Genomic DNA, 25,018 nt, shown 5'->3' on the forward strand with positions numbered 1-25,018 from the left:
CGGCGGCCAGGAAGAAAGCGGGGGGGCGCGGCCTCTACGTCAACCTCCCCGCCGGACGGCAAGGGAAAGAAATTGGACACGATGGGACGCAAAGTCATCTCATCGGCAGCGGCGACGATTAAGGCTGCCAACGCCTTGGCTATCGTAGCCCGCTACGACAGGGAGTTGTGGTACAAACTCGCCCCCCTTCTGGACTTCCTACCAGACAACAAGAGGGCGGAGGCCCTAGAGATCTTGCAGGAAGGAGAAGTGGCGTCGGACCACGCCATTACTATAGCGACGGACATCGCTGACACTGGATTTCGCCAGTTGGGCAACGGCGTGTGCCTTAGGCGGCGTGGATGGCTCAAGGCTACTGACTTCCGTCAGGACGTGCAGACCAGAGTCTTGGACATGCCGTTCGACGGGAGCAACCTGTTTGGGAAAACAGTGGACGATTCCCTACAAGCCATCAAGGCGGACACGGAGACGGCCCGGGCTCTTGGTGTTCTCCAGCAACGACGGCCGCCCTTTCGGAGCGGCGGAGGCAAACATGGGGCCTCCAAAGGTTCCGGCGGCGGATTTTCTACCTATCGTCAAGCGGCCGGTTCGCCGTCACAGGAAGCCTACAGGGGACGAGGCAAGTCGGGCTGACCCCGCCGTCGTCGCCAAGGAGGACAAGGCGGCAAAGCCTCGTCGAAGCAGGACTGAACCGGCCGTGGGGTCGGGCCCCCACCGAAGCACCCCGGTGGGAGGCCGGCTGGCGAGCTTCGTCAGCTTGTGGGAGTCCATCTCCACCGACGGTTGGGTGCTGGACGCCCTGGCTCAGGGTCACGCGCTCGAGTTTCTAAAGAGGTGTCCGCGCGTCCCCCCTGTGGCCAGGAAGGAACATCACGTCCCTCAACTTCTATTGGAGGTAAGGGCGATGCTCAAGAAAGGCGCCATCAAGCTCATCCCAAAGAGGCTTCGTGGCTCCGGAGTTTACTCAAGATACTTCCTCGTGAAGAAGAAGACGGGAGGATGGCGTCCCATCCTGGAGCTACGACGACTGAACAAATTCATCAAGGCACAGAAGTTCCGGATGGTCACCCTCCAACACGTCCTGGATCAACTGGAGGAGGGCGATTTCCTGTCGTCGTTGGATTTGGAGGATGCCTACTTCCATATCCCCATCCTAAAGGGACACCGAAAGTTTCTCAGGTTCGTGGTCCAAGGGCGTCACTACCAGTTCAGAGCCCTTCCCTTCGGATTGAGGTCGGCACCCAGGGTGTTCACCAAGTGCCTCGCACCGGTGGCGGCGCGGCTGCGCCTAGAGGGGATCCAGGTCTACCCCTACCTGGACGACTGGCTCATCCGAGCAAAGACGAAGGAGCTCGCCATGGAGCACACGGCAAGGACCGTCCAACTACTCACGGACCTGGGATTCTCCATAAACTACGCCAAGTCCCACCTGGTGCCCGCGCAAGACGCACTGTTTCTGGGAGCGAAGCTCGACACAGTGTCGCTTCTGGCCTCTCCGTCGGAGGAAAGAACGAAGGCCATCTTGGGCAAGGTGCAGCAGATGCTGGTTGCGGACGCGGCCAGGGTGAGGTCCATCAAGTCCCTCATCCGAATGATGTCTTCTTGCATTTATCTCATCCGCCTCTGCAGGCTCCGGATGCGCCCGTTGCAGGAGTTCCTGGACGCGCGCTGGATCCAGACGACTGGCAGCTTCGAGGAGAGGATCACACTCAACGAGAGTTTCCGACGAGCGATCCGGTGGTGGGGCACCCGCGCGCATCTGACTGCGGGCATGGACTTCCAGACCCCCGACCACCAGGAGACAGTGACCACGGATGCCTCCCTGGAAGGGTGGGGAGCGCACACCGAAAATCTGCACGCGAGAGGCCTTTGGCTTCCGACGGAGAAGTCCCTCCATATCAACGTCCTAGAGCTCCGTGCAGTGTTTTGGGCCCTCAGGTCCTTTCTTCCGTCCCTCAAGGGCAAGGTGGTGAGGATCTTCACCGACAACACCACCACCATGTTCTACATCAGGAAGCAGGGCGGTACCAGATCCCCAGCCCTGTCCAAGGAGGTGCAGGATCTGTGGCATTGTGCCGTCGCCCAAGGGATGTTTCTGGTGCCGTTTCATCTGGCAGGAATAAAAAACCCCATCGCCGACTCGCTCAGCAGAGAGCTGCGCTCGTGCCACGAGTGGGAACTACGACAGGATCTAGTGGACCGCCTCTTCCGACGGTGGGGCACACCCCAGATCGATCTGTTCGCGACGGCGACGAACTCCAAGTGCCGGAGGTTCGCCAGCAGGTTTCCCCAGCCGAGGAGCATGGGCGATGCTTTCTCGTTCCCCTGGGAAGGCCTGTTTCTATACGCGTTCCATCCATTGCCGTTGCTGATCCGGCTCATCAACCAGCTCAAGAGGTCACGGTGCAGGATGATCCTCGTCGCACCTGTGTGGCCGAGGCAGATATGGTTCCCGGACCTTCTGGACTTGTCAGCGTCCCCGTCAATCAAGCTGCCAGTGGACGCGGATCTTCTCTCCAGGGAAGGAGGCGCCATCCTCCATCACGACCCGAAGTCGCTGAACTTGCAGGCCTGGCTCCTGCAGCGTTAGAGTTTGGAGGCTACGACATACCGGCCGACTGCAGAGAGGTTCTTGCAAAGGCCAGGGCGTCCTCAACTCTTAAATGCTATGGACACAAATGGAAGAGGTTCTCTGTCTGGTGCCACGCACAGAAGATTAGCCCTCTACGGATTACGGCTCCCCAGGTACTGCCGTACCTACTGACGCTGGCCAAGGCTGGACTGGCTCACGCGTCCATCAAGATTCATCTTGCTGCGATCTCCCGATACACCAGAACCACGGGGCGGACGTCTTTGTGGTCTCATCGTCTGGTGAAAGAATTCATGAAGGGACTGTTCAGATCGTTCCTGCCGGTGAAGGCCCCGGCGTGGGAGCTCAACGTGGTGCTGACCAAGCTCATGGGACCTCCGTTCGAGCCTCTGCACTCAGCTCCGTTGAAGTTCTTGTCGTGGAAAACAGCGTTTCTTGTGGCCATCACTTCCGCACGACGGGTGGGAGAGATCCAGGCCCTTTCCTGCAAGCCCCCGTACTTGACTTTTCACGACACGAGGGTAGTGCTCAGGACGCACCCCTCCTTCATGCCCAAGGTGCCGTCGGACATCCACCTCAACGAACCCTTGGTGTTGCCTGTTTTCTTCCCGTCGCCTTCGTCGCTGGCTGAAAGGACTTTGCACTCGCTGGATGTGGCTAGAGCGCTGAAGTTCTACGTGGACCGCACAAAGTGTTTTCGGAAGACGTCACAACTTTTTGTGAACTTTAGACCTGTCAATCAGGGGAAGGCTCTATCGAAGGCCTCCATTTCCAGATGGCTCTCCGGCTGTATCATGTACTGTCATCGGTTGGCAAACCGACCGCTGCCTGGCCGTCCGAGAGCCCATTCCACCAGAGCGATCGCAGCTACCACGGCGTTCCTATCTGGTGTGCCCTTGCTGGACATCTGCAGGGCTGCTACGTGGAGGTCGACGCACACCTTCACGAAATTCTACTGCGTCGATCGGGATTCCAGGGAGGAGTCCAGGGTCGGCCAAGCAGTGCTGCGCAACCTGTTCGCCTAAGGTGAGCCTGGTGAGGAGGTAAGAATTGCTTAATGTTGAGTTTTGGATATAATGCTTAATGTTGAGCCTTTGCCACCTCCCGTGGTTGTGCATGTGTGTACTGCTATATATTCTTTTATTCATGAGCATGTGAATCCATGCCAGACCCCATGCTGGAGAAGGAACAAGTTACTTACCTGTAACTGTTGTTCTCCAGCATGGGTCTGGCATGGATTCACATGCGAACCCTCCCGCCTACCCCTCTGCGGCTCTTCACTTGGTCATACTGCCACTTCATGTGCTACCAAATCTGAAGATGGCTGCCAGAGGCGGGGTTTAGGGAGAGGGCAGTCATTGGCTGTGGTCAGTATGACGCAGAGATCAGTGAATGGTTACTACTACGAAAGACAGATCAGAAACGAAACTGATACTGATACTGATTTTTCTTTACCGAGGATTCCCAGCCTGACGACGGGGAATATTCATGAGCATGTGAATCCATGCCAGACCCATGCTGGAGAACAACAGTTACAGGTAAGTAACTTGTTCCATGTCAGCCTATCAGGCACGTATTGCTAACAGTACCACTCTTTTAGCAAGCTAGAACTGCCATCAGTGGGAACAAGTAGCTGCTCTAGTAGCCTCTGCACCTGAACCACTAAAAGGCCAGTTGGCCCAAATTTCAGCAGACGGAAGGTCCATATCTGGATGCATCCTTAAAACAAATTTTGATGCAGCAGATAATGCTGGAAGATTGATAGCCGAAGGTACAGTAATAAAGCGCCACGCTTGGCTAAGGCAGTTGGGGTTCAAACCCGAGACCCAAGCCACGCTTATTGACATGCCGGTAGAGCCGAACATTCTATTTGGCAAGGCAGTGAAAGAGGCACTAAAGACAGCTAAAGATGAGTACGAGACCCTAAAATCTCTTGGCCAACTCACAAATAAACCCCCAGGTCAAAGTGGAAATAGTAGTTTTCATCGCTTTCGTGGCCAAAGCCCCCAGAGGGGTTCCAAATACTACCAGAATCAAGGAACCTCATGGGGCAACAGTTGGTTCCAAACATCCCAGGGATTCACCAGAGGCCAGCGCAGGGGCCGCACTAGGGGTAGAAGCAGCCCCGCCAGAGGTGGTACACCACCTAGTAAATAATGACGTTCTGCTTCGGGTCCCCTTCCATGCATCCCCAGTAGGGGGCACATTTCCACCTTCACCAACACATGGGAGGGGATCACTTCGGACAGACCGGTGCTTTCCACATTGTACGCAGGATACTGTATAGAACTATTAGCGTGCCCCCACGACCATCCTCCAAGACAGAAGGTACACTCGTTGGAGCATGAGAAAATCCTTCTTGAGGAAATCGCCACTCTACTTGCAAAGGACGCCATAGAACTGGTCCCGGGCAACCAGGTAAACAGGGGTATTTATTCAACCTACTTCCTTGTGCCAAAAAAAATCTAACAATGCGCCCAGTTTAGATTTGCGCCATGCAAACAAGTATGTCAAGCCACAAAAATTCTGGATGACTACACTCCAAGAAGTAATCCCCCTACTAAAATATTTCAATGTTCCCAGCGCAGAGAAGATTCTTGTGTTTCAAGATAGACAACCAGCACTACCAGTTCAAGGTGCTGCCCTTCGGTATAGCCTCGGCTCCAAGGGTATTCACCAAGGTACTGGCGGTGGTGGCGGCGCACCTACCCAGGGAGGCAATCCCAGTGTACCCTTACCTGCACTACATGCTCATCACAGGGAAACCCCTGTAATTTGCAGACTAAACATTCAAAGAACTATCAACCTCCTTTTCCAATTGGGCTTCTCAATCAACGAGAGAAAATCAAGCCTAGTGCCAAGCACCTCAAAACAGTTCTTGGAGCTGCCCTAAACACCCAAGAAGGGTTGACCTTTCCATCAGAGGAAAGAATTCAGAATCTGTTGTTGCAAATTCCTCAATATCAGGCCGGTCACCAAATAAGGGTGCGCAAAGCGATGCGTTTGCTAGGCATGATGGCATCTTGCATTTACCTGGTTCCCCACGTGCGCCTGCGCATGCGACCCATGCAAGAATGGTTGGCGAAACAGTGGTCTCAAGCAAGTAGTCAGTGGGACGTTCTAGTGGTTGTTTCGCCAACACTAGTACAGAGTGTTTGCTGGTGGACAACAGAGAATCTTATGAAGGGGAAACCCTTCTACGATCCAGAGATATAAGCCGTCGTCACAACAGACTCCTTCCTGGCAGGGTGGGGAGCTCACTACCTTCACCACACAGCTCAGGGTCTCTGGTCTCACACAGAGGCTCAGAACCACATAAATCTGCTAGAACTTCTGGCAGCCTTCAGAGCGCTTCGAGCATTCAAACCCCTCCTATCCAACCTGTCAGTGCAGATCCTAACAGACAGCACAACAGCAATGTTTTACTTAAACAAACAAGGGGGCACTCGTTCGCCAAATCTGTCTAAGCTTGCCCAGAAAATTTGGAAATGGGCACTCAAACAGAAGATTTACCTGTCATCCCAACATGTTCCAGGGGATCTCAACTCGCTAGCAGATGCTCTGAGCAGGGATCCCCTCCCAGAAGAACACGAGTGGACGCTACACGAAGAAGTCGTAGGAGACCTCTTCTCTCAGTGGGGTTTCCCCACTATAGACCTATTCGCCACAATGAAAACGGGCAATGCCCAGACTTCGCATGCAGGTTTCCCCAGCCAGGCTCCAAAGGGAATGCCCTATGGATGAATTGGTCAGGGATGTTTGCCTACGCTTTTCCACCAACCCCTCTGATGAGGAAGGTGGTGAACAAGATCCACAGGGAACCGATGACGCGCATCCTGGTTGCTCCTATGTGGGCGAGACAACCATGGTATCCACACCTATGCAAACTGGCGGTGTGCAACCCCATCAAACTCCTTTGCCGGTACAACCTACTCTCCCAGCACGAGGGGCTAACAGTGCAATCTCAGCCCAACTCTATGAACTTGGCTGCATGGATCCTGAAGTCATAGAGTTTGGACATCTCAGTTTACCCCAGAGATGTATGGATATCTTGAAAGAGTTAAGAAAACCTAACACAAGGCACTGTTACTAGGACAAATGGAAACGATTCGTTATTTGGTGCCAGAATAAGCAAATCAACCCAGTTGATTGAACTCCTTCTAATGTTGTCACCTATATGCTCCACCTATTCGATGCAGGGTTAGTATTTAACTCACTTAAAGTGCACCTGGCAGCTTTATCAGCTTACACCACTTCCCATAACAAGGTGTCATGGTGTAAAGTGCCAGTTGTCAAAGCATTTATGGAAGGGATAAAGAGATTCCACCCTCCAATTTTTAACCCACCACCAGGTTGGGACCTTAATGTGGTACTTGCTAAGCTCATGGGACCCCCCTTTGAGCCCATGCACAAATCTAGTCTCAAACACTTGACTTATAAAACTGCCTTCTTAGTAGCCATCACATCCATAAGAAGGGTCAGTGAAATTCAGGCTCTGTCACTGCAGGATCCTTTCTTTACTGTTCATAAGGATAAATTGGTTTTACGCACTCACCCTAGGTTCTCACCTAAGTTAATTTCCAAATTCCATGTTAACCAGTCAATTGAGCTACTGGCCTTCTTCCAGGAACCCAAAAGCTCTGCTGAGGTGAAACTCCACACACTAGATGTGAGGAGGGTGGTCCTCTACTATGTAGACAAGACCAGACCGCTAAGAAAACAGATCAACTGTTCGTCTCCATAGCTCCAGGCAGAGAGGGAGATCGCGTCTCTAAGAATGCCATCTCCAAGTGGATAGTCAGATGTATCCAACTGTGCTATTCCCTTTCAGATAAAACACTGCCTTTTACGCTGAGGACCCACTCTACAAGAGGTACTAGAGCCACTCTGGCTTTCATGGCAAATGTACCCCTTGACAACATTTGTAAAGCAGCTACATGGAGCTCTATTCACACCTTTACTCAGCACCACTGCATTGACACTCATTCCAAGACAGATACTCAAGTGGGACAAGCAGTTTAAAGACACTTGTTCGCTCATGACCCTTCTCACATCCCACCTCCTTCTTCTAACACTGCTTGCTAATCTATGCACAGCATGTGATCTAAGCAGATTCCACAAGCCTCAGAAGGGATACATTACTCACCGTAATCGTATTTCTGATGCTTATATCTGCTTAGATTCACATGCACCTGCCCTTCCTCCCCTCTGAGAGAAGGCGCATGGATGCTTGTAGTCTTACCTATCTTATCTGCTTGGTTACTCTGTACTCACACTACTCCTCATGTCAGAAAAAATACAATTTGAGGGTCCTACACGCGTGAGGGATCATGGGTACAGTGGACGTCACACTAGGGATAGTATTACTGCAGGCCCTAGTTCGACACCCCTTTTCGAGTTTCGAAAAACAAACTATAATACTCTGCAGCTTCCCCTAGATGTTGGCCTATGCATAGCATGTCAATCTAAGCAGATACAAGCATCAGAAATACAATTACGCTAAGTAATGTCTAATGTGTGTGTGTATGTATATTGTCATGATCACTGCTTCCAAGGAGTCAGGACCAGCCCAACGTCCTTGGAAGCAGGCCCCTAACCTTAATCCTAGGCACCAGCCGGTCCCCACTGGGACCTTTTGGACCTTGTCCTGGCGCCGGTGGCGCCAGGCTCATCAATGCCATCGGTCCCGGCACTGGAAGCGCCGGGCTCATAATCTATATGAAGATGCTTGGGTGGACTTACCTGCAGCAGACCATGCTGCTTACTTACCAGCTGCATAGGAATCCTCAGTAAGCCGGAACTACTTTCTTACCTGGGTGGGGCAAGCTCCACTCCCTGGATACAACACTGGAACTCTTCTGGAACAGGAACTCTTTTCTTACCTAGGCGGGGCCGTGGAGGAAGACGCCTCAGCACTCCAAGGCTATTTAAACCACACCCGATTGATGGAACGTGCTTCGCGTTATTCTGCATCTGCAGCAGAACGCTCACCGAGTCTGTTCCAGCTTTTCTTCTATCCCGGCCCGAACCTGCAGGAACAATACTTACCATTCCTGCATCCAGTCTTCAGCACAACCTGCAAGAACAATACTTACCATCCCCGCATCCAGTCTTCAGCAGCACCTGCAAAATAAGAAACTACAGGTTAGCACGGCAACCTTCATACGAAGCGCATTACTCACCTGATCCATCGGCAGCGACCATTTCATCAAGCTGCATCTCCGCCTGTGAAAACAAAGGCATAGTTATTTCTTACCGGCACTCTGGGTCTCCAACGCTGCAATCCGGACCTGAAAGACAAAAGGAGAGACATTAGACAGGTATTTACTTACGCCCATCGCGCTCGCCATAATAGGACGCCTGCAAATACTCCGGCGTTTTCGAGCATCTCTTCAGCACGAACCCGCAGCTGCAAGAGAAAAGAAACAGAGCGCTTGCATTTACTCACGCATTTCCAAGCGCTTCATTCTCATTCCAAGGCTCTGGCTCCAGCTTCGGCTCCCTTCACACCATCTTCTGTCTCCAGAGCCCTGCAAAACGAATAGGAGAAAGCATTATACCAAACCCTGATCTACATAAAAGTGCCCTCGCACCTAAAGACTTTAAGGACAAAAGGTGTCCGGAAACTCACCGCTCGTGCAGTTAACGGCGGCAGCGATCCTCTGATGTTAAGAGGCCTACATTTTACCCAGTGAAGGAACTGGCAACGGCACCCTGCACCAGACGCAGATGGAGAGCCCAGCATTCACCTATCTAAGGTGAGCACGTTGACCTGGGGGATTCTACGGGGAAGCTGGGAATAGAGAGAGAGAGAGAGAGAGAGACACTCAACTGCCCAGATCATTAACCCCCATATTCTCTCACCTGCAGAAATCTCACCCTTCGAGTTCGACACACAGTGCGAAGAGGCTCAGCCCCAGAAGCCAACCGAGTCCTGCACATCACCTTTCGAGTCGCAGACACCTTCCTGCCTAGACCAGCGCCTCCGTGGGAATCAGGTGAGCGTTACAGAACGCGAAGACCACCGCAAAACTCCTACCCAGGCGCAATGGAAACCTCGGACACTGATCATTTGGCCCAATTGCTTGGGGAATTAAGAGCAGAAGTACATGCAGCTCGTCAGGAAACAAACTCACTAAGAAGAGAGCTGATAATATCCAAGGAGCGAACAGAGGATCTCGCTAGGCAATTGCTACAAACGCAGGCAGGACAGACACCTTTGCCCGCTCCAGGAGGAAGTTATCCTTCAGCATCCTCAAATCCTGTGCAAATCAATCTACCTGGTAATGTGCCCTTGGCTCCGCCCGAACGCTTTTCCGGTGACCCAAAGAAGTTTGCAGTTTTTATTAACCAGTGCCGCCTACACTTTTTATGTCGACCAGCTGCCTTCCCAACAGATCAGACCAAGGTGGCTTTCGTATTTTCTTATCTCAGTGGCAGTGCCGCAGATTGGTCGATCCCTTTAGTCACTCAGGATGATCCGGTTCTTCATGATTTCCAGGCCTTCCAGTCCAGCATGGAGAAACTGTTTGCAAGACATACACAAGGGCAGGCCTTGGACAATGAACTCCTTTCATTACGGCAGGGTAATCAAGAACTCTTGACTTATATTGCTTCATTCAACAGACTTATAGTGGAAACCCAATGGCCTGAGGATAAAAGAATAACACTTTTCTACAGAGGCCTGCGTGGAGAGCTCAAGGATGTGTTAGCTCAAGTTGTGAATCCTCCACAAGAATGCTCAGACTATATTGACTTAGTTGTTCAATTAGACCACAGATTACAGAACAGGAAGGCTGATCGTTCCAAATTTGACACCCGAGTGTTTTCTAAACCACAGACCTCTACTAGGGGAGCTGACACCGTGGAACCCATGCAAATAGGGGGCATGAAAGGACCTTTAACGCAAAAGGAGCGGGAAAGAAGAAGACAGCTGCAATTATGCCTCTATTGTGGAAACTCGGGGCACTTTCTTCGAGACTGTCCAGTTAAACCAGCTAAGAAGGCTGTAGGAGCCGCAGATACCAGTGCCACAAATTCTGAACAGGGAAACGACCTAGCCCGACAAGTGTAGAGGTCCTCTTGCCGAGCGTTAACATCTTTCCCGTGACCTCGCATTTCGTGGTGCACATGGTCCTCATTAGCCCTGAACGTCCGGATCGTTTGCATGCAATTGAAGCTTACATCGACAGCGGAGCAATCGGTAATTATGTGGATCGTGAAATGGCATCAAGGATGAATCTACCTCTTGTCCCTAAGGCAGTAAAAGACGTCATTACTACAGTGGATGGCACGGAGATAGCCTCCGGACCAGTAACGCACGCCACCCAAGAAGTGACGTTAGTGAGCCAAGATGGACACCGGGAGAAAATCGTGTTCGATGTGATCAAGGCCCCTCAGTTCCAGATCATTCTGGGAATTCCTTGGTTAGAGAAGCACAATCCTCGGATCGATTAGCGAGCAAAGACGGTTCAGTTTCCAGAATGTTTGACCACTTGTTATTCTCGGCCTGATGTCTCATTGGCGGCAATCTCTTCTGAGGTTCCCAAATTACCTCCCGAATACCAGGAATTCCAAGACGTCTTTCGGAAGGACCAAGCTAACACCCTGCCTCCTCATAGGTCTTACGACTGTCAAATAGATCTGATACCCGGAACAACTCCTCCTTGCAGTAGGATTTATGCCCTCACCGAGCCAGAGAATCTTCACCTCAGACAATATCTGGACCAATACCTAGCTAACGGGTTTATTCGTCCTTCAAAATCTCCAGCTTCCTCGGCTTTGTTCTTCGTTCCGAAAAAGGAAGGAGACCTTAGGACTTGTATAGATTACCGCGCCCTGAATCAGATCACCGTTAAAAACAGATACCCGTTACCTTTGATCCCTGAACTCCTGGATCAAGTCAAAGACGCATGTATATATACAAAGTTGGATCTCAGAGGAGCCTACCATTTGGTACGAATAAAGGAGGGCGATGAATGGAAGACGGCCTTCCGCACCAAGTATGGGCTATTTGAGTATCAAGTTATGCCCTTTGGACTTTGTAACGCTCCGGCCGCCTTCCAGTATTTTATGAACGATGTCCTTAGAGAACTCATCGATGTGTGTGTTGTTGTCTACATTGATGACATCCTCGTCTATTCATCATCTGAAGAGGAACATCAGAAACATGTTAAAGAAGTCCTCGAGAGATTACGTCAACATAACCTTTTTGCTAAGCTTGAAAAATGCGTTTTCAACGTAACTGAAGTTGAGTTCCTGGGATTCATATTGTCACCTAACGGAGTCCATATGGATTCGAAAAAAGTTGATGCGATCATCAAGTGGGCTTCACCAACCTCTGTAAAAGGAGTTCAAAGCATGTTAGGTTTCGCTAACTTTTACCGTAGATTCATTCCTGAACTCTCTCGAATTGTCCAACCCATCACCGCTCTGTTAAAGAAGAACAAACGTTTTGAGTGGTCTACCGAGGCAGAACAAGCCTTTCAGGACTTAAAAGTTAAATTCATTTCTGCACCTGTTCTAAAACATCCTCGTCCAGAACTCCCCTACATCGTGGAAACGGATGCTTCTAGTCTAGCTATGGGGGCAGTTTTATCACAAAGAGATCCGGTCACACACCAATTACATCCTGTAGCCTTTTGGTCTCGCAAATTCTCGGCTCCCGAGATCAACTATTCAATTACAGACAAGGAACTTTTCGCTATCAGATCGGCCTTTAAAGCCTGGCGGCATTATCTTTTGGGAGCCAGACACACAGTCACCGTAATGACAGATCACCGCAACTTACAATATCTAAAGACGGCCAAGGCTCAGTCTTCCAGGCAACTTCGCTGGGCTCTGCTTTTGGCTGAGTTTGACTTTATAATTACTTATCGACCAGGCAGTAAAAACGGAAAAGCAGATGCCCTCTCCCGGATGGGAATAGATGAACACTTGACCAATCCAGAACCAATACCCATAATCCCAGAACAAAGGATTTTGGGCTTGGTCAGCGCTCAATCCTTTGAAGACATCAAGACTACAGTCAAATCAATCCTAACTCCGGCCGAATTACAGGACTGGCAATTAAAGGGAAAAGAATTCTCTGTGGATCAAGACCTTCCATATTTCCGAGGACGATTGTACTTGCCCAGTGAGAAAATACAAGAACAAGTGATCTCCTGTTATCACGACTCACTAATGGAGGGTCACCCTGGCATTACCAAAACCATGGAAAAGGTCAAAAGACATTTCTGGTGGCCATCATGGAAGAAGGATATTAGAGACTTCGTAATCTCCTGCGGTGTATGTGCCCAAAATAAAAGTCAGAAGGAGAAACCAGCCGGCCTCTTACATCCACTAGACATCCCTCCCTGTCCATGGCATACCCTGTCCATGGATTTCATCACGGACTTACCTCCATGCTCAGTGTATAATACCATTTTAGTAGTCGTGGATCTATTCTCCAAGATGGCTCACTTCATTCCCCTGAAAGGCCTACCTACAGCTTCAGTATTGGCCCGAGAATTCTTAGAAAACATTGTTCGGCTACACGGTTTTCCCTCGGTTTTGGTCTCCGATAGGGGAAGTCAATTCATCTCCCACTTTTGGCGAAGTTGCTGTCGTTTAGCCCAAATTGATGTGAGACTTTCAACCAGTCACCATCCCCAAACTGACGGACAAACCGAGAGGACAAATCAAACTCTAGAGCAATATCTACTTTGCATGCTCCAACAAACTGAAAACCCTTGGAAGGACATTCTTTGGATCGCGGAGTACGCTTATAACAATTCGACTCATTCGGGAACCGGGAAGACTCCCTTCTTCCTATTATATGGACACCATCCTAGGACCTCGAACCTGGATCCTCCCCAAGAATTCGAAGCACCTGCTGTGGATCACTTGCACTCTGAGATCACTCGTGCTTTTAAGGAAGCCACTGCCCATCTGCAAAGAGCTAAAGCTCAATTCAAGAAAGGAGCAGATCAACACCGTAAAGAGGCCCCTCACTACGCAGTAGGAGATCAGGTCTGGTTATCCACTAAGCACCTGCCTCTAAAAGGACCCCGCACCTTCATTCCGAGATACCTTGGACCCTATCTCATCTCTGCTATAATTAATCCGGTAGCTGTCAAATTGGAATTACCTTCGCATATGAAAATACATCCAGTATTCCATGTCTCCTTACTAAAACCAGTACAACCAGAAACCCGATTGACCGAACTCCCAGAACCTGTTTTAGTAGATGGAGAACTCGAATTCGAAGTAAAGAACATCCTAGATTCCAAAATCTCCAAATCTAAATTATATTATCTGGTTGATTGGAAAGGATACGGCCCCCAGGAAAGGTCTTGGGAACCCTCAGAATATGTCCATGCACCTCGTCTGGTCAAGAAATTCCATCTGAATCACCCCGACAAACCAAAACCCCCGGAGAAGACACGCTTGGGAGGGGCCTTGAGGGGGGGTACTGTCATGATCACTGCTTCCAAGGAGTCAGGACCAGCCCAACGTCCTTGGAAGCCGGCCCTTAACCTTAATCCTAGGCACCAGCCGGTCCCCACTGGGACCTTTTGGACCTTGTCCTGGCGCCGGTGGCGCCAGGCTCATCAATGCCATCGGTCCCGGCACTGGAAGCGCCGGGCTCATAATCTATATGAAGATGCTTGGGTGGACTTACCTGCAGCAGACCATGCTGCTTACTTACCAGCTGCATAGGAATCCTCAGTAAGCCGGAACTACTTTCTTACCTGGGTGGGGCAAGCTCCACTCCCTGGATACAACACTGGAACTCTTCTGGAACAGGAACTCTTTTCTTACCTAGGCGGGGCCGTGGAGGAAGACGCCTCAGCACTCCAAGGCTATTTAAACCACACCCGATTGATGAAACGTGCTTCGCGTTATTCTGCATCTGCAGCAGAACGCTCACCGAGTCTGTTCCAGCTTTTCTTCTATCCGGGCCTGAACCTGCAAGAACAATACTTACGATTCCTGCATCCAGTCTTCAGCAGAACCTGCAAGAACAATACTTACCATCCCCGCATCCAGTCTTCAGCAGCACCTGCAAAATAAGAAACTACAGGTTAGCACGGCAACCTTCATACGAAGCGCATTACTCACCTGATCCATCGGCAGCGACCATTTCATCACGCTGCATCTCCGCCTGTGAAAACAAAGGCATAGTTATTTCTTACCGGCACTCTGGGTCTCCAACGCTGCAATCCGGACCTGAAAGACAAAAGGAGAGACATTAGACAGGTATTTACTTACGCCCATCGCGCTCGCCATAATAGGACGCCTGCAAATACTCCGGCGTTTTCCAGCATCTCTTCAGCACGAACCCGCAGCTGCAAGAGAAAAGAAACAGTTAGAGCGCTTGCATGTACTCACGCATTTCCAAGCGCTTCATTCTCATTCCAAGGCTCTGGCTCCAGCTTCGGCTCCCTTCACACCATCTTCTGTCTCCAGAGCCCTGCAAAACAAATAGGAGAAAGCATTATACCAAACCCTGATCTACATAAAAGTGCCCTCGCACCTAAAGACTTTAAGGACAAAAGGTGTCCGGAAACTCACCGCTCGTGCAGTTAACGGCTGCAGCGATCCTCTGATGTTAAGAGGCCTACGTTTTACCCAGTGAAGGAACTGGCAACGGCACCCTGCACCAGACGCAGATGGAGAGCCCAGCATTCACCTATCTAAGGTGAGCACGTTGACCTGGGGGATTCTACGGGGAAGCTGGGAATAGAGAGAGAGAGAGAGAGAGAGAGAGAGAGAGAGAGAGAGAGAGAGACACTCAACTGCCCAGATCATTAACCCCCATATTCTCTCACCTGCAGAAATCTCACCCTTCGAGTTCGACACACAGTGCGAAGAGGCTCAGCCCCAGAAGCCAACCGAGTCCTGCACATCACCTTTCGAGTCGCAGACACCTTCCTGCCTAGACCAGCGCCTCCGTGGGAATCAGGTGAGCGTTATATATATATATATATATATATATATGTATATATATATATATAAAGAAAAGCACAAACCCCTACGTGGTTGTAGCACTACAAAAAACCACCCAGTGGGTATGTACAAGAGTACTCCCGCACACAAGACCTAGCTATTTAAAATGTCATATTTATTATTGCATAATACAGCACATTACAAAAACAAGGGTGAAGTCATTCATCCCTGTGACAAATGTAAGGTTGCACAAAGCACTCACCCCATGGGTGGAAGAAAGTCACGCGTACCGCCTGAATGCTCAGGCTTCCTCAGACCTTTAAAATCCAAATGCGACATTCACATCAAAGAGTTTCAAAAAGAAAAGCAATTACAGAGCGTCTCCACTCGTTTCCTCATCACGTGCAAAACAGTCAAGTGACCGCTTCGTGAAGGATGGTAAAACCTGTCAAATATAATGACCTCTATATTGGAATGGTCAAAACCCTATGAATCAGGTAGGTTAGAAGGAAAAGTCCTTGAATATATTGTACAAAAACGTAACTTTGCACTGTTAATGGCTACCGTGATGATAGCACTATCGTAGAGACGCTTGAAACTGCCCTTATATAAAAATTGTCATTAAATCACAATCGATGTGTAACAAATTCACAAATGTGCCTGTTTAACATACAATGGCTAAATGCAGCACAGATGGCCGCTATTAGCCATACGCCCCCTCTAAGGGGAAGTGGTTCCAAGCCTCGAGCAAACAGCAGCAGCCAATTTGTAGGTGGGCAAGTGCCCTACTGCTGCAAAATTTCCTTATGGTATATAAAGTGTCAGAGGGCGAATGCCCTAGATTCAGATTGATCTTCCAATGGCATGTGTGAATCAAAGTTACATAAGATCATTCATCTAATCAACATATGTAATTGAAACAGGAATATTAACGAGACAAATTCTGTCAGAGTGCAATGTGCATGGTATAGATAGATAGATAGATAGATAGATAGATAGATAGATAGATAGATAGATAGATAGATACTATACACTATACCATTCTTGGAACAGTTCAAGAAAATGTAGCCAGAGGATCATCAAATGACTGAGACTACTCTTCAGAAATGTGCAAATAGCAATTTATAACTCATGAATACAGAGTATATTACAATGATTACCCAAAGTATCTAACTATTTCACAGAGATACACAAGGCAAGATATAGGTATAGCCATGCTAAAAAACCATACCCTTCATAAACCAATACAAGGGGAAATGACTAGCCCCATAGTGGGCAAACTCATGTCTGTAAGAACACATATAGTTCAGCATCTATGTTCAAACCTTTCGGTTTCAAGGTGTCAAATTTGCAAATGAGTGTGGCTTCTAATTGCCTCAATCTCATTTCGCGATTACCTAATATTTTGTTCTGTGGTATATGAGCCAACCCCATAAAAGATAGAAATTTCACATCCCCATTATGTTTCTCTTGGAAGTGGCTAGTGAGAGGGTAGGTTAAATCTCAATTTTTGATGGCTCTGTAATGTTGGAGAATCCGCATCTTCAAAGGGCCTGTCGTCGAGTTTATATTTCCAACATTGGCCATTCACACTTCAAAAAGGAACCTTAGACACATGATTGCACAATTTACAATGGGCACATTTGTAAAAGCCATTTCTACTCATCTGAGTCATCTTCATGTTCTCCGCTGATTTGGTGATGACCATACTTGGAGATAACATAGTTTTAAGAGTTGGAGCCTTACGGTAAGTGATGTGGGGGACGTCATCCAAAACTAACTTGAGATGAGGGTCAGTAAGCAGGACCTTCCAATGTTTATACATGATTGTTTTAATTTCTTTGGCTTGATGGTTAAATCCTGTGATAAGCCTGATTTTGTTGTCATTAACTCGCTTTTTACTAGACAGTAGTGATTCTCTAGTGAGTATTTCCGCTTTCATGTAGCTTCTGGAGATGACATTTGTCCCATAACCACGTCTGATAAATCTCTGACTGATGTTTTTAGCTTAATTTGTGTAATCATTGCTATTACTACATGCTCTTTTCGCTCGCAAAAACTCTCCATAATATTTCCCCTTGTATTGGTTTATGAAGGGTATGGTTTTTTAGCATGGTTCTACCTATATCTTGCCTTGTGTATCTCTGTGAAATAGTTAGATACTTTGGGTAATCATTGTAATATACTCTGTATTCATGAGTTATAAGTTGCTATTTGCACATATCTGAAGAGTAGTCTGTCATTTGATGATCCTCTGGATACATTTTCTTGAACTGTTCCAAGAATGGTATAGTGTATAGTATTGATCCATCTATACCATGCACATGGCACTTTTGTAAAAGAGTTAGTTATTGTTGTACTGTAATTCACCCAACTACTCATCCTTTGAATAATGCTGCTATCCATTGGTATTGTATTTTTAAATTGTGATTTGCACGTTAGTGAGAATCATACTCTGACAGAATTTGTCTCGTTAATATTCCTGTTTGAATTACATATGTTGATTAGATGAATGATCTTATGTGACTTTGATTCAGACATGCCATTGGAAGATCAATCTGAATATAGGGCATTCGCCCTCTGACACTTTATATACCATAAGGAAATTTTGCAGCAGTAGGGCACATGCCCACCTACAAATAAGCTGCTGCTGTTTGCTCATTGCTCCAGGCTTGGAAGCACTTGCCCTTAGAGGGGGCGTATGGCTAATAGCGGCCATCTGTGCTGCATTTAGCCATTGTATGTTAAACAGGCACATTTGTGCATTTGTTACACATCGATTGTGATTTAATGACAATTTTTATATAAGGGCAGTTTCGAGCGTCTCTACGATCGTGCTATCATCACGGTAGCCATTAACAGTGCAAAGTTAAGTTTTTGCACGATATATTCAAGCACTTTTTCTTCTAACCTACCTCATTCATAGGGTTTTGACTATTCCAATATGGAGGTCATTATATTTGACATGTTTTACCATCCTTCACGAAGCGGTCACATGACTGTTTTGCACGTGATGAGGAAACGAGTGGAGACGCTCTGTAATTGCTTTTCTTTTTGAAACTCTTTGATGTGAATGTCGCATTTGGATTTTAAAGGTCTGAGGAAGCCTGAGCATTCAGGCGGAACGCGTGACTTTCTTCCACCCGTGGGGTGAGTGCTTTTTGCAACCTTGCGCCTGTCACAGGGATGCATGACTTCACTCCTGTTTTTGTAATGTGCTGTGTTATGCAATAATAAATATGACATTTTAAATAGCTAGGTCTTGTGTGCTGGAGTACTCTTGTACATATCCACTGGGTGGTTTTTTGTAGTGCTACAACCACGTAGGGGTTTGAGTTTTTCTTCATGTTTTACGAATTTGGCTAAATTTGTTTTTCCAGCACCAGCCACATCATGAGGTAGAGCGCCATTTTTTAGCTAAACTGGTTTGTTCTCATTTGGCTTTTGGCAGCCACCTCCCTTGACTATTAACATCAGTTGAAGTGAATTTGGCGAAGCCTTGTAACTTGGCCACTTGTATCAGTCAAGGTGTGGCCCCCCGTCTCGTTATGAGGGTCCATGTGTTTTCTTGCAAAACAATGAATACACGCGAGATCTGTAACTGGTGACATTTTTTGGTGACCAGGGGGAGACAACTGAGCACCTCTTAGCCACTGTGTAGTGGAGTTACAGGGTTATAACACTAGCTGATACATCTTGGGTTATTAAGCTTAGTGATATAGCTATTTTTATACAGCACATTCGACAGTTCTAGCGCGGGCTACAGCTTTTTTTAGCCCGTGGCTATGGCAGACCAGGTCGAAGCCAGGAGACGAGCAGCGGCAAGCATTTGAATCAATCAAGAATCAACAACAACAGAAATTGAGGTGGACAACAGTTTACCGGCAAGTCTAACTGTACAGCAGAAATTGGACAAGCTTGAAAAGATCAAAAAAAAGGAGATGTCCAAATGGTGGGAGGCAATGACACTACAGACATATCTTGAAGTTCAAAGAATCCCGAGAGGACTGAGAATTCTCACTATCCCTATGTTTGAAGATATGAATCCTGAACTAATCAAAGAATGGACAGATCACACTAACACATGTTCCTTTAGGATGATCGAAAGTCTAGTTAAATATGCAAAAATAGACAGAATTAAACTTCTTGAAGACATTGAAGTAATCAGGAACAGCTTTTCTCTTCAGAAGATGGCGATGAATGCAAAAGGAGAATGTCACGTCTGGAAGAAAATCTGGAGAGATATGAGGGTGAGATCAGAATGAGGAAACAGCATAAATTCAAACGAGATCGTATAGATTACGAACAAGGGAGGATCTACACCTTTGCTAAGAGATTTGACAATCCCATCAAAATTAGATTGCAACAAATAAAAATCAATAATGGCCAAGCGACAGCTCCAACAAGTGAAGAACCGAGCAGCTCAGGGATGAGCACATCAGAAACAGAAGGAATGGGTTCAAAAAAATATTTTTTTTTAGAGGAGTTCAAACTACTGCACTTAGACTGCAAGTCAGACAGAAGAGGACAAGGCCAATACAAGGGACCAGGAAGAGGGGCAGCAACAAGAGGCAGGAGAGGAATACAAGGCTGGGCAACAAGCACAGACAACCAATCACCCATGGCAACGAGATCTGGAGTCAAATAGAAGTGGAAAACCCGAGGCAACAAGACCTCCAACTAAAAATCTTCAATATTTCTAAAAGAAGTTTGACTGATCAAGAATTATCGGTACTTTCCCTGGGTCTCTCCTTTAGCCCTTCCCATTTCTTTGATTATACATCCACCAGAATAGATTTATTCAAATTTACCAGAAAGCTTAAATTTACTAAGTTTCATGCCACGAAAATTGAAGAAAATCAAGGCTTGAAGAGAAAACAGGCAGTGAGAGATGTTTCCATACTATCGGAAAAAGATCTGACTAGTCTTTTATGTTTAGCTAATATGGAAGAATCTATGGAATCTAATATGGATAAAAGTATTAGAATGGATGATGCATGTTAGAAGCAACGTTTGGGATCTCTACAGATTTGAACTGCCCCACCAGATTTAGACCACAATCCATCTTCTGCCCTAATATAGCATGTGGACCAATTGACATTTTTGAAGAGTTAGTGATGAAAGATCTTAAGAAATTATCAAGTAAAATCTTACCGGCTGATCGTAATCTCAACTACTCACAATTCCAGGCATTACAATCGTTGAAAAGTGACCACTCCATAGTCATACGTCCATCAGACAAAGGCGGAGGAATTGTTGTCATAGACAGCGATAAATACGAACTGGAAGCCAAGAGACAATTGAGTGATAGCACCAACTACATTCCGATAGAAATGGAGATACTATTGGAAACTAAAGTGGTATATCATGAAAAGCTAAAAGAGTGGTGTGATTTGGAGCTCATAGATCGTGATGAATACTTTTTTCTTAAGAATGCCCATCCAGTGACTCCTTTTAATTTATTTAAATCCCAAGATCCATAAAAGTTTAATAGACCCTCCGGGTCGTCCTATTGTTTCTTCGATGGGCAGTCTGCTCGAAAATACTTCCAAATATTTTGACTTTTTCTTCCAGCCGTTTGTTGTGAGCCTGATCTCGTACATACGAGACAATGCTGATTTACTTTCGAAATTGGAGAATATTAACTGGGAACCTGGATATTTTCTTGTGTCATTAGATGTGGTATTTTTATACACTTCTATCCAGCATGCAGCTGGCATCAAGGCATGCCAATCCTTCTTGGAAAGTAGATCTATCAGTTATTGACAACATAACACAATGCTATTGAATATGTTGCAATTCTGTGTGGAGCACAATTATTTTCTTCATGAAAATCAGCTTTATAAGCAAATACGAGGGACAGCTATGGGGTCGTGTATGGCCCCCACATACGCCAACCTATACATGGGATGGTGGGAGACACATCAGGTGTGGACAGAAGAATTGGACCATTGGACCCAATACATAAAAATCTGGTATCGTGTTATAGACGATTTGTTTATAATTTGGGATGGGACAGAATTGGAGCTCATGGAATATGTGAGCATACTGAATGAGAACACATTTAATCTAGAGCTAACAACAGTAATAAGTAAATGCAATTTGGTATTTTTAGATGTCGAATTCCAGGTAGAAAATGAAAAGCTAACATCTAAACTATACAGGAAACCCACGAGTTCCAATTCAACTCTCCACGCCAAGAGTCACCACCCTAGAGCCCTAATAAACTCCATTTCGAAGGGATTGTGTCCTCCGACGTATTCCTTATCTTAGATATCTTAGATATCTCCTTCCAGCTCTGCTGGCCTCGGAAATTTTTTTCTCTAGAGGGCGCTGCGCGTCGACATCTGCCGAGTCGATGTCCCTCGACAGCCGCCGTATCGACGCTGACGTCATCCTGCCTATAAAGGCCGCGCGCAGCGTCCGTTACTCAGTTCCATTTTTCCGCGCTTACTCAGTGCCTCGGAATACCGTTGCTCAGTTTTGTCAAGTTAATCCTATTTACCTCGAGATATTCGATCCGTACTCGATGGTTTCCTCGTCGGAACCGACAACTCCTCGGTCCGGCTTCAAAAAATGCTGAGATTGTGGGAGAAAGATGTCACTGACTGACCCCCACAGAGTTTGTCTGTGGTGTTTGGGAGCTGAACACCATTGTTCAGAGTGCGAGGACTGTATGTCCATGACAGCTAAGGCCCTGAAGGAGCGTAGGGGGAAGCTGGAGAAAGGTAAGACTTTTAAAGCTTCTTCTTCCTCGACGAAGTCGAGACATTTGTCTCCTCGTCACCATTCGCGCTCCAGGTCTCGGAGTGGGTCCCATCACTCCTCGAGATCGAAGCACTCGAAGAGGAGACGTCGAAGATCCCCTTCTCCGTCCTCCTCTTCCTCTGTTTCTCCAAAGAGAATCCCTTGCCCCACGAAAGTTCCCGGGCTGAATGGGAGGAATTCCGCAAAAATATGATGTGCGTCTTTGAGAAAGCAGCCTCGACCCCCTCGAAGACTGCCGAGAGCGATGCTCTGGTCGAAAGACCCGAAGGTCAAAAACGTAGCGAGTCGCAGTACCCGGCGAAGGAAGCTTCTCGAGCGCGTCTCGTACCCTCGAGTAAGGCTATGACCTCAAAACCTTCTTCGAAGGTTCCGTCAACGCCATCGACGAAGGTTCCGTCGACGCCGAGGTCGGCGTCTTCGACGTCGTTGTCGAAGGGACCTTCGACACACGGGTCTGTCGACTCGACGCCATCTTCGACACCGGTGTCGACGCCAAGAAAAGTCACGGTTACGACGCACCCAGTGGCTAACACCAGGTCCTCGATGGCGTCGAGGTTGTCGACTTCCTCGAGCAGAATCCCAATTCTGTCGAGGTCATCGAGGCCTCCGCCTTTGTTTTCGACGCCACGCCCGAAGCCTTCGGCGTCGACGACATCGACGTTTTCAAGGCCGATTATGACAAGTTTGGCACCCTCTGCCTTGGAGATGGGATTTACACCCTTTATGAGTTCAGAACAATTGAGAACTATGTCCTCAATTATGGAAGAGGGTGAACTATCTGAACAGGAAGACACATTTGAGTTGCAGGGACCTGGAACCCCAGTTAGAGAGCAGTTATCCTCTGAAGAACGCAGGTTAAAGGATCTTCATGATTCCTTACATGAGGCAAGTGGGTTAGACACTTCCCCTGAGGTGGAGTTTGCTAGGCCAGACCCGGGAGAGCATGCTGAAACCCCCTATGGAGCCTTAATGGCCAGGATCACAGAATTTATGGGGTGGTCTGCACCTTCACAGTCGTTCCAACAAGATGACCTTACGGATATTCTTGACAAAGGTCCACAGGAGGATCCTGTAGTGCCCTTTCATAAAGCTCTTCAGAGGAAGATTATGACGAACTGGGAAACCCCAGATGTCGTCCCGGCAGTAAATAAAAAACTGTCTACAAAATACAGGGTATCTTCTGCTGACCCAGAGTTTTTGTCAAAACACCCATCCCCAGAAAGTCTGGTGGTACAGGCAGCATCTTCTACTGACATCAAGACTGCTTACCCTACCGTCCCACAGGACAGGGACGATAAGAAATATGATGCTATGGCAAAGAAAGTTTTTTCGGCATGTAGCATGGCGTTAAAATCTGTTAATGCTACTTGCACCCTTGCTAGATTCAGCCATACACTTTGGGAGTGTGCTTCTACAGCGGCTGACTGCATCCCGGAGAGAAAAGAAAGGGAGGCGTTCCTGAATATCATACAGGACGGTAAAGACGTTATGTGCGAATCCCTCCAGACGTGCATTGATTCGGCTGACAGTATCAGCAGAGCAATGGCGGCAAGTACAACAACCAGGAGATTGGCTTGGTTGAGAAAGTCTGGTTTTGCCCCAGATGTGCAAGCCAGGCTCTTGAACATGCCATTCGATGGCTCTTCTTTGTTCGGGAAAAAGGCGGATGACAGTTTAGAGAAACTGCAAACATCAAAAGCAGCAGCAAAATCCCTAGGCGCTGCAATCCGTCAGACACCTTTTCGTCCCACAGGAACCTCTGCGAGGGGCAAGTCCTTTTGCTTCTACTCCGCATTCGGAAGAGGTAGAGGACGACCGGCTCAAAGGGGACAAAGAAGAACTACCCGAGGTGGACGGGGTAGATATTCAAAAGCCGCAGCAACAGCAGGTGCCTCTTTACCATCGGCATCTGCATCAGCCGCCCCAAAACCACTCTGAGGACTTCCCTCACAGGACACCGTAGGAGGCAGGTTAACTCAACATCTGGCGGAATGGCAGGCTATCACGTCAGATGCTTGGGCATTGGAAACAGTTGCCCAAGGTTACTGCCTGCCTCTCCTACGCATACCTCAGAGTCATCCACCGGGGATCAGCTCTCAGAAAGCTCCAGATCCGCTCCTCTTGCAGGAAATTTTGGACCTGCTAGAGAAAGGTGCCATAGAACCGGTACCGGTACCTGTAGCGGAGAGGAACAAGGGCTGGTACTCCCCTTACTTTCTCATTCCAAAGAAAGACGGAGGACTGAGACCCATCTTGGACTTGCGAGAATTGAACAAATTCCTCAGGAAAGACAAATTCAAGATGGTAACTCTTTCTCAGATCCTTCAGGCCCTTCAGTTCCAGGACTGGTTGGTATCTCTGGACCTTCAGGACGCTTATTTCCATGTGCCTATCCATCTCAAACACAGGAAATACCTCAGGTTCGCAATTGGCAGCTCTCATTATCAATTTCGAGTGCTGCCATTTGGGCTGACCCCCGCCCCGAGGGTCTTCACCAAGTTAATGTCGGTAGTGGCGGCAAGTCTAAGGAGGGAAGGGATTCACGTCTACCCCTACCTGGACGATTGGTTGATCAGGGCTGTATCTTCGGAACAAGCTCAGATCCAGCTAAATCACGTTTGCCACTCCCTTCACAGACTGGGCTTCTCCCTCAATTTAAAGAAGTCACAAATGATACCATCGCAGAGACTCCAGTTCATCGGAGCGATCCTGGACACTTCCCTGGGAAAA

At 47.9% G+C, this 25,018-nt stretch overlaps 1 protein-coding gene across 1 annotated transcript in view; it reads left to right on the plus strand.

The window, feature by feature from the left end:
- The window catches only part of FUNDC1 (FUN14 domain containing 1), a 534,940-nt gene that overhangs the window by 446,599 nt on the left and 63,323 nt on the right, over positions 1-25,018 (plus strand). The gene's annotated exons all lie outside the window — the stretch shown is intronic.

The sequence above is a fragment of the Ambystoma mexicanum genome, chromosome 7p, assembly GCF_040938575.1.
Source record: "Ambystoma mexicanum isolate Mex_15411 chromosome 7p, UKY_AmexF1_1, whole genome shotgun sequence".
Classification (NCBI taxonomy): Eukaryota; Metazoa; Chordata; class Amphibia; order Caudata; family Ambystomatidae; genus Ambystoma; species Ambystoma mexicanum.